Here is a 17,030-nt window from a genome sequence, read left to right as displayed (position 1 = left end):
TTTTTTCTTTTTTCTTTTTTCTCTTTTCTTTTTTCTTTTTTCCTTTTTCATACCCTTTTGTTTTTTATATATTTATTTATTTTTCGTTTTTATCATTTATTTTTCTATTTTTTAGTTTTCTTTTATTTTTATTTCTATTTTCATTTTTAATTTTATTTATTTTTTCTTTTAGGTTGTATTTATCATTTATCATTTTATTTTATTTCATTTTATTTCATTTCATTTTTATTTTTTTCTTCTTTTTTTTTTTTTTTTCCATCATTTTTTTCGCATTTTTTTCTTCATTTTTTTATTATTTTTTTCTTTATTTTTTTCTTCATTTATTTCTTTCTACCTTAAAAGTCTCTCTTATCTTCTGTACTAGTGTCGTTCTGGTCATTTCACCACTTTCTAGTGATTAATTCTATTATTTCTTTTTTTCAGGCGCAGTGACTTTTGCACGATCTCACATCACAGACGCAATATTGACTACACTGAATGCCCTGTCGGCCTCACGAATTTGGGGAGAAGTGAGCCCGCTCATGCGCGGTCATGTCCTTTACCACGGCCAGTCTGCGCGTGCGCCCGGCCCGTTTCTCCTTTTTCTTATGTTTCGGATGATCGCCACTTGCGCATGCGCCGATCGGCCTTGGGGGCCCTTCTGCGCATGGGCGATGGAGCGTTCCACGGTGCGGTTCACAAACCGGATGTCCCGCCCCACCATTACCTTCACGCCGCTGTTTACACATATGGGCTGTCTGTGGACGCGGCAGGCGCATGTGCCGATGAGCCCCTTTGGCTTCTCCGCGCATGGGCAGCACGCACCACGGCAAGTCCTGACGTCACTAATCTGTGCTCACAGCTGATCCGATTTGTATAAAAAGGCGGGTATCCCATCACCTTGTACACCACGGAGATTCACAGGGAGACTGCTGTCACAACCTATGCTTTTGAGACTTTCTCTTTCCCCAGGTATAGTTACGTCCATGGCTTTTTACTGCCTTTCTGTTGATGTTGGTTGCTTCCTATCTCTTATTTACCTTTTACTTTTAGGAATGTGACGAGCTCTACTTAACCCTCTCATCTTTGCTCTTTATCAGCAGATCAGGTGTGTTTAAATGACTGTGCATTTCTCTTTCCCCTATGCTGTTGATCTGTGATAGAGATCTTTTTATACGTCTTTCAGGCAACACATTGCGGTACATTGTAGCACTTTAACCCTCAGTGTGACTATTCCCTATGGTGCCTATGTGAAATTAGCTCATTTTTGGGCGGTATGTATTACCTTTTAGTACTTGAGATTCCCTATTAGGGACTATTGGGTGTACACATTTGATATTTTTTGTCGATATTTTTTGTCTATAGTGTATTCATAGAATATCATCAGCCATAACACCAAGCTTCTATCGCTTAATCAGTTGCAAGGATGGCAGTACTACCAGCAGACCCACGTAGATCCGTTTCAATTCACACTTGAGCGGTTTGTAGTCTTTATATTATCATATGGTTGTCTATTTCTGCGGGCACACACCTGTATATTGATATATATTTACACTGGTAGGCTTGAGTACATGGACATCACGTCACCCCTGTATTCTGAGGCGGTTACCTACCTTTTGGTATAAGATACCCTGTGGGTACGTACATGTTTCTATATTACTATTCGTGGTTTGTACAGCGGGATGTGATCATATAACTTACGTTGTATATTTCTTATCACAGCACTAATTAGTGGATATCATAATGCTTATAGTCACCTCTGGAGCAGGTGTCCTTATCTCCGTTTCTTGATATACCAATATTGATCAACAGCAAAGGTAGTCCTATTCTAATCTATCTGGGTTTCTCTTTTTTTGGATCATCTATTTCTATTTCTCTCTATTCACCCTTCTTTTACCTCTCTTACCCCCTTTTTTTTCCAAACCTTCTGGTACAATTCTTTGACCTCGCCCCTGTATCTCTGTTACCATTCCTTTGGTTTTCCCTCATCGCTCCACTTTGCAGAGAAATACACTCTTTCTCTAAAAGAATTTTACTTTGAAATACATGTTGGGTTTCATCTTTAAAAATCCATGTCTATTTTTTAGGCAATTCATTAAAGCTATATCTGGATCTCCTTTATGTGGGAATCATACATATTTATCCTCTTTGACCATATAGGTACGTCTTCGAATTTACCTTCGTGTGGTCCGTCTCTCCTGTTATATGTAATGAAAAATCATGAAAAACTAACATGTTTTATATGGAATATGCAAACTCTTTATTTCATGACTTGTTCAAATATCCAATTTATTTTTGTTGTTGGTGCATATCATGTACATTGTTCTCATTCTTCTATGTGTTGCAGATGTGCGATATTATGATTATGCTTGTATGAACATGTTCTTTTTTCTTTCTGTATACCTTCATTATAGATTTCTCTGACGAAGGCCTATAGACAGGGGCCGAAACGTTAGAAAAAATTGAATCTAATTATTTTTGACCTTTGCACCAAAATAAAAAACAAGCGGATTGTTTCACCAGCATCATTTTGTCTCAGACTTTCATTTTGTGTGCCCGAGCTTATCCTACTGTATGCTAATGTTTCTCGGTGCACCTACCTAACCAGTGAGCCAGACTTTAGTATTTTGAAGCCTAGTTGTACCTGGCTGGACTCAAAAATTGGGCGAAGGCCACATCTTTTTTTTTATTATTATTTAATTAAATTCTTGAAATAATTAAAAAAAGGGCTTCCTTATGTTTTTTGTTCCCAGCTAGGTACAAATAGGCAGCTGGGGGTTGGGGGCAGCCCGTTCCTGCCTGCTGTACCTGGCTAGCATACAAAAATATTGCGAAGCCAACGTAATTTTTTTTTGGGGCAAAAAACTGCATACAGTCCTGGATGGAGGATGCTGAGCCTTGTAGTTCTGCAGCTGCTGTCTGCTCTCCTGCATACACTAGGGGATGTGTCGCGGGCGGAGGAGGGGACGCTGCGCTCTCCCACTGCTTGGGTCCGGCTGCCTCTGCTGCTGCGGCTGCTGCTGCTCGGTGGTGGCTCGAGCGGTGGGCCGGATCCCGGGAACTCGAGCGGCGTTCCTCGCCCGTGAGTGAAAAGGGGATTTTGATTGTGGTGGTTTTGATTATTGTCCGTGACGCCACCCACGGTTGTGGTGATAATGGTAACACCACCGCTGCTCTAGACGGGGATCCCGGGAGCGGTGACAGGGAGCAGCTTTGTTGTTAGTTCTCCCCTCCGTGGGTAGGGGGTTGGTTGTCTCGGGGCCCGGTGATGGGGTAGGGATGGATGACAGGCGGGTTACAGGGCCTGGTGAGGTGCAGGGTCGCGGGGGCAGCGCTGTGCCGCACGGCACGGTGGTACTCACTCAGCCAATGATGAGGACACAGTTCTCGGTAAAACACACGGCTGGATGGACGGGTCCCACAGACGGCTGCGGTGTTGTTTTCTCCCGGCAGGTTGATGGTGACTGCCTTTCCCTGCACCTAGATACGGTAGATGGTTCCAATGGGTTCCCACCGGTAACCCACTCCCCAGCTTGGATATGAGCCGGAGGAGCCCCTTTTGCCCGCAGGCTCTGGCCCTGAGAAACGGTTGCCTTGGCGTTGGCGGTGTCTCCCTCACTTTGGTTGGACTGTTGCCTTCTGTCGGGACTTGGCTGTTGGGAAACCCAGGAGGTTCCCTTCACTAACGAATTTGGCAAATTCACGGCGACTCCTAGCCTTGCCGGGGTCCGTAAGCCCCTGCCAGATGGTGCTGGCTTCTCTTTGCGTAGTTCAGCAGCTGTCTGATCTCCTGCATACACTAGTGGAGAATGAAGAACATATTGAAGAAGGAAATTACATCAGTCCTTTTTTTTTTCAATTTTTTTTTTAACAATCTTTAATGGCATTGTTCACTGATAAAAAAAACCACATAAAAACGCAGCAAAACGCATCCAAAAACGCACCAATTTTTGGTAAAAACGCATGTGTTTTTTTATGCGTTTTGCATTTTTGTGCGCTTTTTAGCAGCCAGAAACGCAGCGTTTTTGATGCCACAAAAAATGCCTAGTGCGAACATACCCTAAAGCAGTCATGGCAAACCTTTTACAGGCCGAGTGCCCAAACTGTAGCCCTAAACCCATTTTTTTTTTTCCGAAGTGCCAACCAATTCTATTATGTAAAGAATTGATTGTAACCTTACCTTTGCCGTCTTCTCTTCTCTTCAGCAGGGGGCATCACGCTCATGCATGCTTACCACACATTGAAGCTGAGCCCCTGCCCTTTCCAGACACAGCAGTTGGATTGATCTTTCTGGAAAAAAATTGCAGCATATTAGACAGAGATTTCACCCTGGAATGCAATCAGATGTCACCCTGTAATCCACATCTACATTTCAAAGTCTGAACATCCTGAAATCCCATAAAGACGTACGAGTTGCTCCCCTCCCCTTTCATTGTGTAGTTCTGTCCCCCTTCCTGGACACTTCCTGGTAAACATGTCCCCCATCCGGATATATATTTCCTACATTCTGGTATATTTGTCCCCATCATGGCCCCATCCTGGTAAATGTACCCCATTCCTGGTAAATGTCCTCCACTCTGGTAAATGTACCCCATCCTGGTAAATGTACCCCATCCTGGTAAATGTATCCCATCCTGGCATGTTCCCCCATGCTGTTAAATGACCCCATCCTGGTAAATGTACCTCATCCAGGCATGTTCCCTTATCCTGGTAAATGTCCCCTTTCCTGGTAAATGTACCCCATCCTGATAAATGTCACCCTTCCTGCTAAATGTTCCCCATCCTGGCATTTGTCCTCATCCTGGCATGTTCATGTACCCCCATCCTGGCATATTTCCCCCATCCTTTCATGTTTCCCCCCATCCTGGTAAATGTATCCCCCATCCTGGTAAATTTACCCCTTACTGGCATGTTCCCCTTCCTGCTAAATGTACCCCATCCTTGCAGTCATGTTTCCCCCCATCCTTGCAGTCATGTTTCCCCCATCCTTGCAGTCATGTTTCCCCCCATCCTTGCAGTTATGTTTCCCCCATCCTTGCAGCCATGTTTCCCCCCATCCTTGCAGCATGTTTCCCCCCATCCTTGCAGCCATGTTTACCCCCATCCTTGCAGCCATGTTTCCCCCATCTTTGCATGTTTCTCTCCATCTTTGCATGTTTCCCCCATCATTGCACCCATGTATGCCCCGTGCTCTGTTTGCCCCTGTGCTCTGTTTGCTTGCCCCGCGCTCTGTTTGCTTGCCCCGCGCTCTGTTTGTTTGCATCGTGCTCTGATTGCTTGCACCGTGCTCTGTTTGCTTGCCCCGCGCTCTGTTTGTTTGCCATGTGCACTGTATGTTTGCCCTGTGCTCTGTTTGCCCCTTGCTCACGTGTTTCCCCCGTGCTCCCGTGTTTCCCCCGTGATCTCCATGTTTCCCCCGTGCTCTCCATGTTTCCCCCGTGCTCTCCATGTTTCCCCCGTGCTGGCTCTGTCCCCCATACCTTGGCACAGCCGCACACAGCTTAAAAATAAAAAAAAGCTCACCTTGCAGCACCTGTTCCATCGCTGCGTCCTCAGTCAGTTCAGTTCCCGCACGGCCACAAGACGCCGGCACCGCCAACCAACGCTCCTCCGTCTCCTAGGCAACAGGTCTGTGGCTCAGGAGAGGAGGCGTGTCAGAAGGAGGAGAGATGTCTCCTCTGCTCCAACACCACTTTTCACTGTCGGCGCGACCACACCGACAGTGCAAAGTTGCTGAATGTGGCGACAGCGCGACTGCCAGCAAAAAGGGCTCTGCGAGCCCAGTCTGGCACGCGTGCCATAGGTTCGCCATCACTGCCCTAAAGGATAGAAACCAAGGATTAAGTTAAGCAGGAAAAGCAACAAGGGGGGCAGAAAAGGATAAACGAGTGGAAGAGGGTTGCAAAAGATAAAATAATAATCAAAATAGACAATAACAGGGAGGAAGGGGAGAATGCCAGAACTTCCACCAAAGCACAACCCCACTCATAACCAGGGAAAGACAGACCTATGGGTCTCATAACAGTCTACCATAGTCATCGGAGTATTTCAATTCCATCTATTGAAACCATGTCTTGTAGAAAGCATCATAGCTATTGTGGAGGGACAATGTCAAGTCCTCCATATGCATCAAGTCATTAACCCTAGAAGACCAGAGAGAAGGGCTGGGAGAAGTGACAAACTATTTTTTCATATTTTTAAAAACTTTTTTTACTTTATGCCTGCACTGTTCAATTGCTTCTGCTGTTCGGAGCGATGCTTCAGCATCCTTCTGAACAACAGAAATGCTGCTCTCCTGTGAATGCCGGTAGAGAAGCACGTCATGACAGAGACAGGGGTCATCAGCTGACTAACCCGCTGTCTTGACAAACTATCGGCACCCCATAATTGCGTCATGGGGCTGCCAATGGCAGTGGGGAATGGCTCAATCCCCACCGGTGCACATTAAATTGTTTGAGAGCATGAGCCTACAGTAAAGAACAGAAATGAATTGGACGTATAGGTATGTCCAAAGTGGTAAAGGGGTTAAACATGCAGGGAAATTGTACCTCACAGAAAGCAGCAACTGCAATCCTGTGCTGTCTTGTCTGTATACTCATTTGCTTCCTCCCCTCCCAGGAGATGTAATATGATCAGACCATGCTCCTGTATGGTCAGACACGGCCATTACACAGAAGATAGCAGGGACACATATAAGATTTATTTCAGTAGAGAAACATTTTTTTAACACATGCAATTGGTAAATTTATTTTTATTCCAAGATCTGTTGATTAAAGGGGTACCTTGGGGAGATAAAAAATTCTTCCACTGTCCCTGCTTTCATGAACTGTAAAGATAAAATGCACATTACAGTTGTATTATCTTTACACTACCTGTAATTCAGTGTGACGTAGGATCTGCTCTTTCTGCTCCCCCTGCTCTCTGGGACATTACATTATACAGCAGAGGATATGTAGCGCCCCTGAACCCATCAGGGCACTACAAGGCACTGTATCTTGTTAAAGATGCAGGGCCTATCCCTAGGGACCTGGAAGACCAGTGTCGGTAACATCAAAACACATAAACATCCCAGTTCCCCTCTCCCAATCATTGGTGATCGACTAGCTTGGGACCCAATGGATGGCCACCCAGGGGTGGAGCGGATCCAGTCCACTAGATGACAACCAGGTGGGAGGGGGCAGACAGTGAGTAGAGTCAAAAGAGTCTGGAGTGACAGTTGTAGGAGACGGACGTGTCTTCAGACGGGGTAGTGTACCAGTGACTTAGCTGGTGAAGGGGAGTGGTTGCCAGGGAGGGTACAACCAGCTAACCCTGGAACCATAGCACCGACGGGGCACAGGGCCCTAGGTCAGACGAACGCTTCAGGCTACCTGACAAAAATACCTGTCAGGACCATGAAGGAGATTCAGGCATCCTAACCATTAGCAATATCCCTCAGAATAGGGATAGCATAGTGCCCCCTAGCTTAAGGGACAGCTTAGGGGTCCCGGATCCCCGCTATCCCATAGTCATCGTGACAGCCACAAGCACACGTAGAGTATTTGGTGCACCACATCTGCATTTTTTATGCACTCTTGATTTTGGCTTATAAATACTGAGGTGAAAAACTCACCAACTACTCAACGTGCGTATGTGGCCTTACACACATTACATTCACTTTTGTAAGATTTTGATTATCTAATATAATAATAATATAATAATAATATTATCTGTACTTATTGTAGGGATTTAAACTCTTCAGTAGCAAGGAGTGGACCCAGAGGTATTGTCTCTTATCCAGCAAGAGGAGATTTATTAACTTCATAAACTCCCAAAGGATTCCAAACAAAAAACTGCTTTTTCTCCAAAAAAAAAATAAAATAAAATAACAGTCACATAGACGTATGGGCTCGGTCGTTTACACAAAACGTCTGCACACAGGTCTGCACATTATCACAGGTCTTTTCACTTTCATTCACAGTATCAAGGTCAAGAGATAATTTTACTTTTACTCCCAGACAGCAGATGATGCAGGTGAGCTGTCTTTTATCGCTTATTCCAAATCTGGAACTGGAGGTAAGGGAATGGTCAGTCCTACCCAGCTCTAATGGCTAGTCGAAAAACCAGACTCCAGATCTGGGACCGTTAAAAAAAACCTCTCAGCACTATATGTGCTGGAGCCTGCTTTTCTGGGTTCTATATCACCGAGGCCTGCCATCTTGGTGACACATACTTGCCGTCCATTACCTGTCCCAGAGTCACCTTACACATTCTGTCTCTGTTTTTTTGTTTTTAGGGTCAATTTTAGAACATGGGGGAGCCTATTTGTATATTCATTTAATTGATATGCCTTGAATTTGCTCAGATATAACTCTGTCTTTTCTGTGGCCACTTGGCATTTATCTCAGGAGGAGTTTGTCGGGATTTAAGGTTCTCTCCTAAATAGTGGGCTTACTATATCCAACATCCAGGACTAATTTTAGCTTTCCTGAAATCTTAGGCCACATACACATGTTAAGTGTTTGGTGAGTTTTTTACCTCAGTATTTGTAAGTCAGTGCCAGGAGTGGAACAATCAGGAAAATATAATAGAAACGGGCACCACTTCTGCAATTTTTACCTATTGCTGGTTTTGCTTTACAAAGCACTATAGAAGAAGAGTCTCCAAATACTCAACGTGTGCACATGGCCTTTGGCGGAAATTGAAATGGCGCTGCTCCTCACAGTGCAAGGTAAACCTGTAGTGAGGGAACACAATTTTGCCATATTTTTTATTTTTTTTGTTTTGCAATTATACCATTCTTTATATTATAAAAATTACCTACAAACATGATTTTTCAGATCAGTACGAATATGTTGTTACTAAATTTGAATATATTTTTTTATTTATGTAGTGAATAAAAGTTGAGAATTTGGTCATTTTTATTTTCTTAAACTGTGACACACCACAGAGGCTGTTGCCCCAAGAAAGGGAAACATACAGAATACAAAAGGGCAAAATGTTTCCAAATGCCTCAGTGTGGTTTCCTATTGCAGGAAGGAAGCCCACAGTCCCTGATGGTGGCCAGGGGGAAGTCTGTAGTTATTTTCCTATTTTATATTACCTGGGAGTAATCTCCTCCAGTTTGCTTATGGAGCGGAAAATAGCCCAAGAGTCATGATATCTCACCATCGCTCAGTTCCCTGCCACGTCCGTCTAAAACTGCAAGACTGTAAGTCACATGTGTGGTGACCAGCACAGTCCTCCCCATGTGAGCCACCACTACAGACACCCTCCGGTCACAGGGATTCCCGCACTCTGCATCTATTCCCAACAGGGCACATGGCTCCATTCTCTTGATCATATGTTCAGGCTCCCATTCTCAGTGTACAGCCTTCACTACAGCAGGGCAAGCAACCACTTACACATACAATGCTATGGTATAGCAAAGGCATATAGAATAACGTATGCACACAAGCACAAGTGACCACATGTCTGTTTCATTACTTTGCATAGATTTTTTTGATCACCCATCCTGGTTTCTTTAGGCCTTTCCCATTTTTTTCCTTTCAGTTTTCGTTAGTTCTTGTGCATTAAGGATTTCCTTCCAAAAGATTTCCCACCCTTCATGTGCAGTTTTGTGGTTAAGAATTATGCGCCATTAAATTCTACCGACCCTTGTCTTTAGGTGTGGCGCCCCTGACCTAGTCAGGCACCACTGAGTACTGCACCCATGCTGGGGACAGTACAATACAGGTAATCCAGAAGGCTGACAGGGGTGTGGTACACAGGCGCATAGTGATCAGGTCTCACACATGTACCTTTGAGAGGACCCCTGGGGATCCCAGGAGGGGGCAAAGCCTTGACCTCCACTGGAATAGTGGAGGGGGCCAAAAGCCTCCATCTCCTCTCAAGGGGTGTGGTAAGAGAATCTGGTTGCTAGGTGGCGTAGGCAGGCACAAAAGGGAAAAGAGGAGGAGGAGTAAACAGTCTAGAGTCTGCAGCAGAGTGTGGAGGAGTGAGCAGCAGGAAAGTGGAGCTCAGACAGGAGCAGCAGTGAAGGTCCCAGATGTGAGCCAGTTAGAAGAGAACTCCAGAGGGCTCAGTGAGGAGCAGACCTGTGGGGTTGATGCTGTCTAACAGCGCCCGCGCAGTGGCTACTGACGGGGGAGAACGGTCAACTAGGAGTGCTACCTGAAAGCCAGCTTCAGCTAGAGAGAAAGCACGGAGTGGGAAGTAAGGAGACTGCTAGAGAGCACCAGGCCCAACCGGGCGGCAGATCCCGAAGCGAAGATAGATCCAGCTTTCTTCTGCTAAACCTGCCGGTGTGGGGCTCTCAAAGCCCACACCACAACACCACAAAAGCCGCAGCCACGTAACCACAGTTAGGGCCCATAGGTCACAGGAGGCAAGCAGCTGGAGTGGCCTGGTCCGGGGAACAAGCAAACGGCAAACAAAAGGGGGAGAGAGGCTGCAGCATCTTCCCTGGGTGACCCCCATAGGGACTCAAAGTCGGGGTCACCCCAAACCACCAAGGGCTAAGGAAGGCGAGTCAGTAGTCACCCTCATAAAGTCAGCCTGAAGGATACCTGGTTCCCACCTGGTTCATCTCAGCTACGCCCGGGCTACTCACCCTGCCATCCAATGTGAGTAAAGCCCTTGAAAGACAGTTCTGCCTGTGTGGTCATTCTGCGACTTGTGGTACTACAAACCTACACAGGGCCCTGGGGCTTGCCTCACTCTCAGGAGGCTACTACATCCGACTGCACCCACCATCAGCCCCAGGCGTCCCCTAACCTGCAGTGGCGGTCCCCACTGACCGCAATACTGAGAGTGGCGTCACGACTACAAAGAAGATCTCCTACCTGTGACCAGCACCAGCTACGTGGAGTCCCTGAAGGTATGCACCGCTACAACACCTGTGGGGCTTCACATCTGGCGTCACGAACAGGATAAGGACTAGACCTGTTCAGACAGGTGACCATGTGCCTGGGCGGTCCGCTTGAAAAATTGGAAGCGCCGCCATATTGCCACCATGAAAAGCGCGCTGAAAAACAACAGCAGCCCGCGCTGGAAGAAGTTACCGCCCACGAAGAGGTGTGGCTACCCAGAGATCCCCTGCAGAGTTCTGACCTTGCCAGCTATGAGAGTGGAAGCGTCCAGAGACGGCGGGAAGGAAAGGAAGCCACAAGCCTGCTGCTGGGAGAGGAGCTGCTGAAAGAGGCAGAGCAGAAACTGAACAGCTTGCTATTAGAGGCAACGGCGAGTCCACAGCTGGAGAGTCGTGCAGAAGAGGGCGCAGAAGAAATGGCGTCTGACCGCAGAAATCCAGAACCGGGCTCCGCTGCCTGGTGGTATCGGGAGCTGGCCCAGTTCTGCGACCGACTGGAGACCCGGGTCGTGGAGCAGATTAGAGAAGAACGAATGGAACTGCTGGAGATGACCGCGGTGGTTCGGGCCTACGAGGAGAGAGCCGCGCACAGAGTGCCAGATCGGGCGGTGACAACTCAGACCCCGATGCTGCCAACGATGGGTGAGTCGAGTGATGCCCCGGCTAGCGCAAGTGCCCCGACCCCTACTGCCACGCCCGCGGTCCCTGAAGAGGCGCCCGGCGCGGCGACGCTGAACCAGGCCGCAGCCACGCCAGGTGCGGCCCGCCAAGCCCAGGCCGCCGCAGCGATGCCCTGCTCGGCCCGCCAAGCCCCGGCCGCCGCAGCGATGCCCTGCTCGGCCCGCCAAGCCCCGGCCGCCGCAACGATGCCCTGCTCGGCCCGCCAAGACCCGGCCGCCGCAGCGATGCCCTGCTCGGCCCACCAAGACCCGGTCCCTGCAGCGATGCCCAGCCCAGCCTGCACAGACCCCATCGCAGCTGCGACGCCGATCCAGGCCGCCGCCATACAGGGCGCGGCCCGCCAAGACCAGGCCGCCGCCATACAGGGCGCGGCCCGCCAAGACCAGGCCGCCGCCATATCGGGCGCGGCCCGCCAAGACAAGGCTGACGTACCATTTACCCCGGCCTGCAAGGCCAGAGCAGACAAGGCTCCCCAGGTTCAGGAAGTCCCTGCTAGGCAATCCCTGGTAGGTGAGGACTCCGCATACTGGCAGCTAAAAGCCGACCTGGAAGCTAAGTTCCCACGGGAGATGGTGGAGCGGTACATGCTCCCTCCGCACACCCCAAAGAGTATCCCGACAGCTCCTGCAGCAACCACGGCAAAGAGTTCCCCACCTGGGCCGGCAGAAAGAAGTCCATCCCCAGCACTGCTACCCAAGGAGTGCCAGGAAGAACTAAGGGGGGGAGGAGGCCAGGAGGTTGAGAGGCTGACTCCAGAGCCATACCCAGAGCCAGAGATGCTGCCTTATTCTCGCTGGGATGAGGAAGACCTGACACCATCTGCAGAAGAAGAACTGCCCAAAAGCCTTACCTGGGAGTTTGTGAGCTGCACCCTACAGAATCCAGCCCGTAAGACACACCGCAACAGAACGCAACTATCCCCTGCATCGTCATCTCCAGAGCAGAGAGAAGTCACAGCCAGAGACCTGCAAGAAAAACGAGCCCTGAGAAGGTCCAAAGCCCAGGTCAGAGGACCCCTTTTCAGAGGAGTAGTGGAGGATTTTAATTTGAGAAGTGGATATGGATTCATCGTAGCACCTGGTATCAAAGAAGGGATATTTGTCAACAGAAGAGATGTGAGAGCTCATCTGCCTAGAGGACACCCTGGCAGAAATCTAAAGATGGGAGATTCAGTCCAGTTTACTATGCATCAAGGTGAAAGAGGATTGTATGCCCTGGACGTAACACAAAGTCCTAAAGAAAGAGAAGGAAGACAAAGCAGAGAAAAAGAACCTACGGATGAGACGACCACAGACGACGACAGAGAGCAGGAAAGCAGCAGGTGCCGCAGCCATACAGGCTCAAGCCCTGGTAAAGAGGAGTAAAGTAAAGTAAAGAAAGAAGTTACCAGTTGAAGTTTTGAAAAGTTTGTTTTGCAACGTTCTCAAGTTCAAGTATGTGCCCACAAAAACTATTGTGAGAAAACCATAAACCTTAAGGCTATGAACTGGCTATAGCCACAAACTCTCGCAGTGTAAATAGTTACACCAAAGGGCACCACCACCGCCAGAGTCAGCCTGTTTAGGGGCTTGGCTCGTCTGCAACCAGGAGGAGCCCGTCCGTATATAGGGCCTTGGCTCACCTGCGACCAGAGAGCATGCCTGTTTATGGGGCCTGGCTCTCCACCACAAAGAGGGTACCTGGTCAGCACCAACTGTGGAGGCCGCCTCTGCATCCTGCCAGAAGAGGCTGAAGGCGCGGATCCACCAGGCCAGGTATACCCTGAAACCACCAGCCCATGTAAGCCGCCTCTACATCCTGCCAGGAGTGGCTGAAGCCGCGGCCAACGTGAGAGGGTTTTTGGGTGGGTTAACGGACTTGTGGGTGGAGGGTGGTGATGTATGGTACCTGGTGCTTTTAAAAATGTTTTACATGTTTTAATGTTTTATGCATTTTAAAATGTTGTCTTGCAGCCCGAGAACGTGCTGGTGATAACTAAGGGGGAATGTGGCGCCCCTGACCTAGTCAGGCACCACTGAGTACTGCACCCATGCTGGGGACAGTACAATACAGGTAATCCAGAAGGCTGACAGGGGTGTGGTACACAGGCGCATAGTGATCAGGTCTCACACATGTACCTTTGAGAGGACCCCTGGGGATCCCAGGAGGGGGCAAAGCCTTGACCTCCACTGGAATAGTGGAGGGGGCCAAAAGCCTCCATCTCCTCTCAAGGGGTGTGGTAAGAGAATCTGGTTGCTAGGTGGCGTAGGCAGGCACAAAAGGGAAAAGAGGAGGAGGAGTAAACAGTCTAGAGTCTGCAGCAGAGTGTGGAGGAGTGAGCAGCAGGAAAGTGGAGCTCAGACAGGAGCAGCAGTGAAGGTCCCAGATGTGAGCCAGTTAGAAGAGAACTCCAGAGGGCTCAGTGAGGAGCAGACCTGTGGGGTTGATGCTGTCTAACAGCGCCCGCGCAGTGGCTACTGACGGGGGAGAACGGTCAACTAGGAGTGCTACCTGAAAGCCAGCTTCAGCTAGAGAGAAAGCACGGAGTGGGAAGTAAGGAGACTGCTAGAGAGCACCAGGCCCAACCGGGCGGCAGATCCCGAAGCGAAGATAGATCCAGCTTTCTTCTGCTAAACCTGCCGGTGTGGGGCTCTCAAAGCCCACACCACAACACCACAAAAGCCGCAGCCACGTAACCACAGTTAGGGCCCATAGGTCACAGGAGGCAAGCAGCTGGAGTGGCCTGGTCCGGGGAACAAGCAAACGGCAAACAAAAGGGGGAGAGAGGCTGCAGCATCTTCCCTGGGTGACCCCCATAGGGACTCAAAGTCGGGGTCACCCCAAACCACCAAGGGCTAAGGAAGGCGAGTCAGTAGTCACCCTCATAAAGTCAGCCTGAAGGATACCTGGTTCCCACCTGGTTCATCTCAGCTACGCCCGGGCTACTCACCCTGCCATCCAATGTGAGTAAAGCCCTTGAAAGACAGTTCTGCCTGTGTGGTCATTCTGCGACTTGTGGTACTACAAACCTACACAGGGCCCTGGGGCTTGCCTCACTCTCAGGAGGCTACTACATCCGACTGCACCCACCATCAGCCCCAGGCGTCCCCTAACCTGCAGTGGCGGTCCCCACTGACCACAATACTGAGAGTGGCGTCACGACTACAAAGAAGATCTCCTACCTGTGACCAGCACCAGCTACGTGGAGTCCCTGAAGGTATGCACCGCTACAACACCTGTGGGGCTTCACATAGGCACCTGAAGTCTACTCTGCTAAAGCCAAGCCTTGAAGTCTGTGTCTTCTCAGGTCTTCCTCCTCATACAGCCCCAAATTCAAAGATAGCATGATTGCTGAGACTCTGTCCCTGTTACCCTTAATCCCTTAACCATATCCTCTTTGTGGGTTAGGACTAGGTCCAAGATGGTGGTTCCCCTTGTATTTTCTTCTATCAGCGAGTAGATGAAGTTGTCTGTAAGAGAAGATAAAAATTGGATGGAGCCTTAACTCTTACCTGTGAGGTTTTCCCAATGTTAAAAGTAAAGGCTCCATCTATTTTTTATTCTCCCTTACAGACAACTTCATCTCCAAGCTGGTAGAAGAAAATATGGCTGCCGTTAAAGGCCGTATCGGCGGTCGTTAAAAGTTTAAGAACCCTATGTTCTGAGTCACATGGTCATTACACATAATTGATTTACTTCAGCTGGTAAGAGAAAAAAGAAGAAAAATGTATATACTTGCTGACCAGATATCACATGAAAGGAAAAATATGATGTAAATGTGCGGTTTAACTCATAAATATAACTAGAAAAACTCCAGCCCTGTTATAAAAGATGCTCTCTACGCATATAATATTGATGAATAGAAGAAATGAAAATAATCTTCCCCACACACAGACAATTTTAAAGACTGTGAGCCATTAGCATACAGTTCCATACGTTAAAAATGCAAACAAAATCAATAAGTCCTGAAGGCCAAAATTGTCACTTATCCTTAAGGGCCAAACTATTTCAGAATAACCCATTACTCCCACTAATATTCAGCTGGTGATTGATTTACTGGGGAAGAAGCACACACACCGTTATGTGTAACCTCCTCTGATTCCCCCACAATGGTATTCTGCAGCACGGTGTTCCTTGTGTACCCAGCCTCACCATACACACATATAGTTTCCTAACATATAAAACAAACAGATACACATCAGTCATAGTGTTTCAGCACTAGTTGTCTCTGTACATTACCTTACTGCAGTTGTGCAGTAGGAGGACACAGGCAATTAACAATTGTTGGAGTCCCAATAGTGAAACCTGTTTTAGTATAATCTAATCGAGTGGTGGAGACTATTTTTTGGATGAAATAATTCCTTAAGTCTGTAACCAATTTTACACATGGTGATAAAGGGAAATGTTTTAAGTTGTTGATCTGCTAGTGTGCCGCCCCCGTGCCAGCAGCCTGCCGCTGCCGCTCGGGCCCGGACCTTCCGGTGGGTGACTCGAGGGTCTCCGGACCCGGGGGTCCTGCGGACACTCTAAATAAAGGGGGATTTGTATGGGGATGTATAATTACGGGCTGAGCCGTAGACAGTTCGTGACGCCACCCACTGTGTGTGGTGAGGTTGGACACCACCGCTGCTGTGTCGGGGCACCCGGGGGAGATGTTATGCAGCAAGTTGTTAACCCCTCCGTGGGCAGGGATGGTGGCCCCGGGACCCGTTGGGATTTGTGGTGCAGGGAGATGGGCGACCGCAGGGTACTGTTGTACTCACTCTGAGAAACACAGACGAGTCTCTGGTAAACCAAAATGTTGGTGGTCAGTGCCCGCAGCCGGCTGCTTTCGGGTTCCCCCACCTGGCTCGTGGTCTCTGTCTTTCTCCTGCACCTGTGTGTAAGATGGTGGACTGTCTCTGCCTGCAACTTCAGGAGTCCGCTCCCTGGCTAGTGGTGGCCGAAGGAACCCTTTGCCCACAGACGCTGGCCCGTGGGATTTCTGAGCCGTGGCGGTGGCCTTTATTCCCCTCGGTGGGCTGTTGTCTTCAGTCGGGACTTGGGTGGGACAGGACCTCTAGTCCTTGCCGCAATCAGTTAATTAGCTAGCCCCCAGTAGCTTCTGGACCTAGCTTCAGGGTCTGCGCACCCCCTGTGGTGCTCCAGTTTCCGGATTGGTTCCCCGGGTCGGTACCGGCGGGCCACTACCCTGTCCAGGTCCACCACATTTCCACTTCACCGTCTTCCCGGCTGCTGCAGATGGGGACCACCGTCTGCCTCCCAGCCAAAGGCACTATTTCTGCATCTTTTATCATATAGTTAACTAAAATAGCTCAGTGATTAGCTGCAGTGGTCACGTTGTAGTTGTAACATCACCACAACTTGCCCAACTGACAACACAAAGAATATGAATTCCAATTGTAAAAATGGATATAAAAGGAATATATTTTATCTCCTTATAATATTATTAGAATGCGCTTTCCCTTTAAATTATCTGCCACATGCATTATCATGGCAGGTGCTACAGCCATCAACCAATAGCAACGCAGGATTTGAACTT

This window comes from Anomaloglossus baeobatrachus, chromosome 3, assembly GCF_048569485.1.
Source record: "Anomaloglossus baeobatrachus isolate aAnoBae1 chromosome 3, aAnoBae1.hap1, whole genome shotgun sequence".
Classification (NCBI taxonomy): domain Eukaryota; kingdom Metazoa; phylum Chordata; class Amphibia; order Anura; family Aromobatidae; genus Anomaloglossus; species Anomaloglossus baeobatrachus.
The sequence above is the reverse complement of the archived record's forward strand: the minus strand, read 5'-3'. Positions refer to the sequence as shown.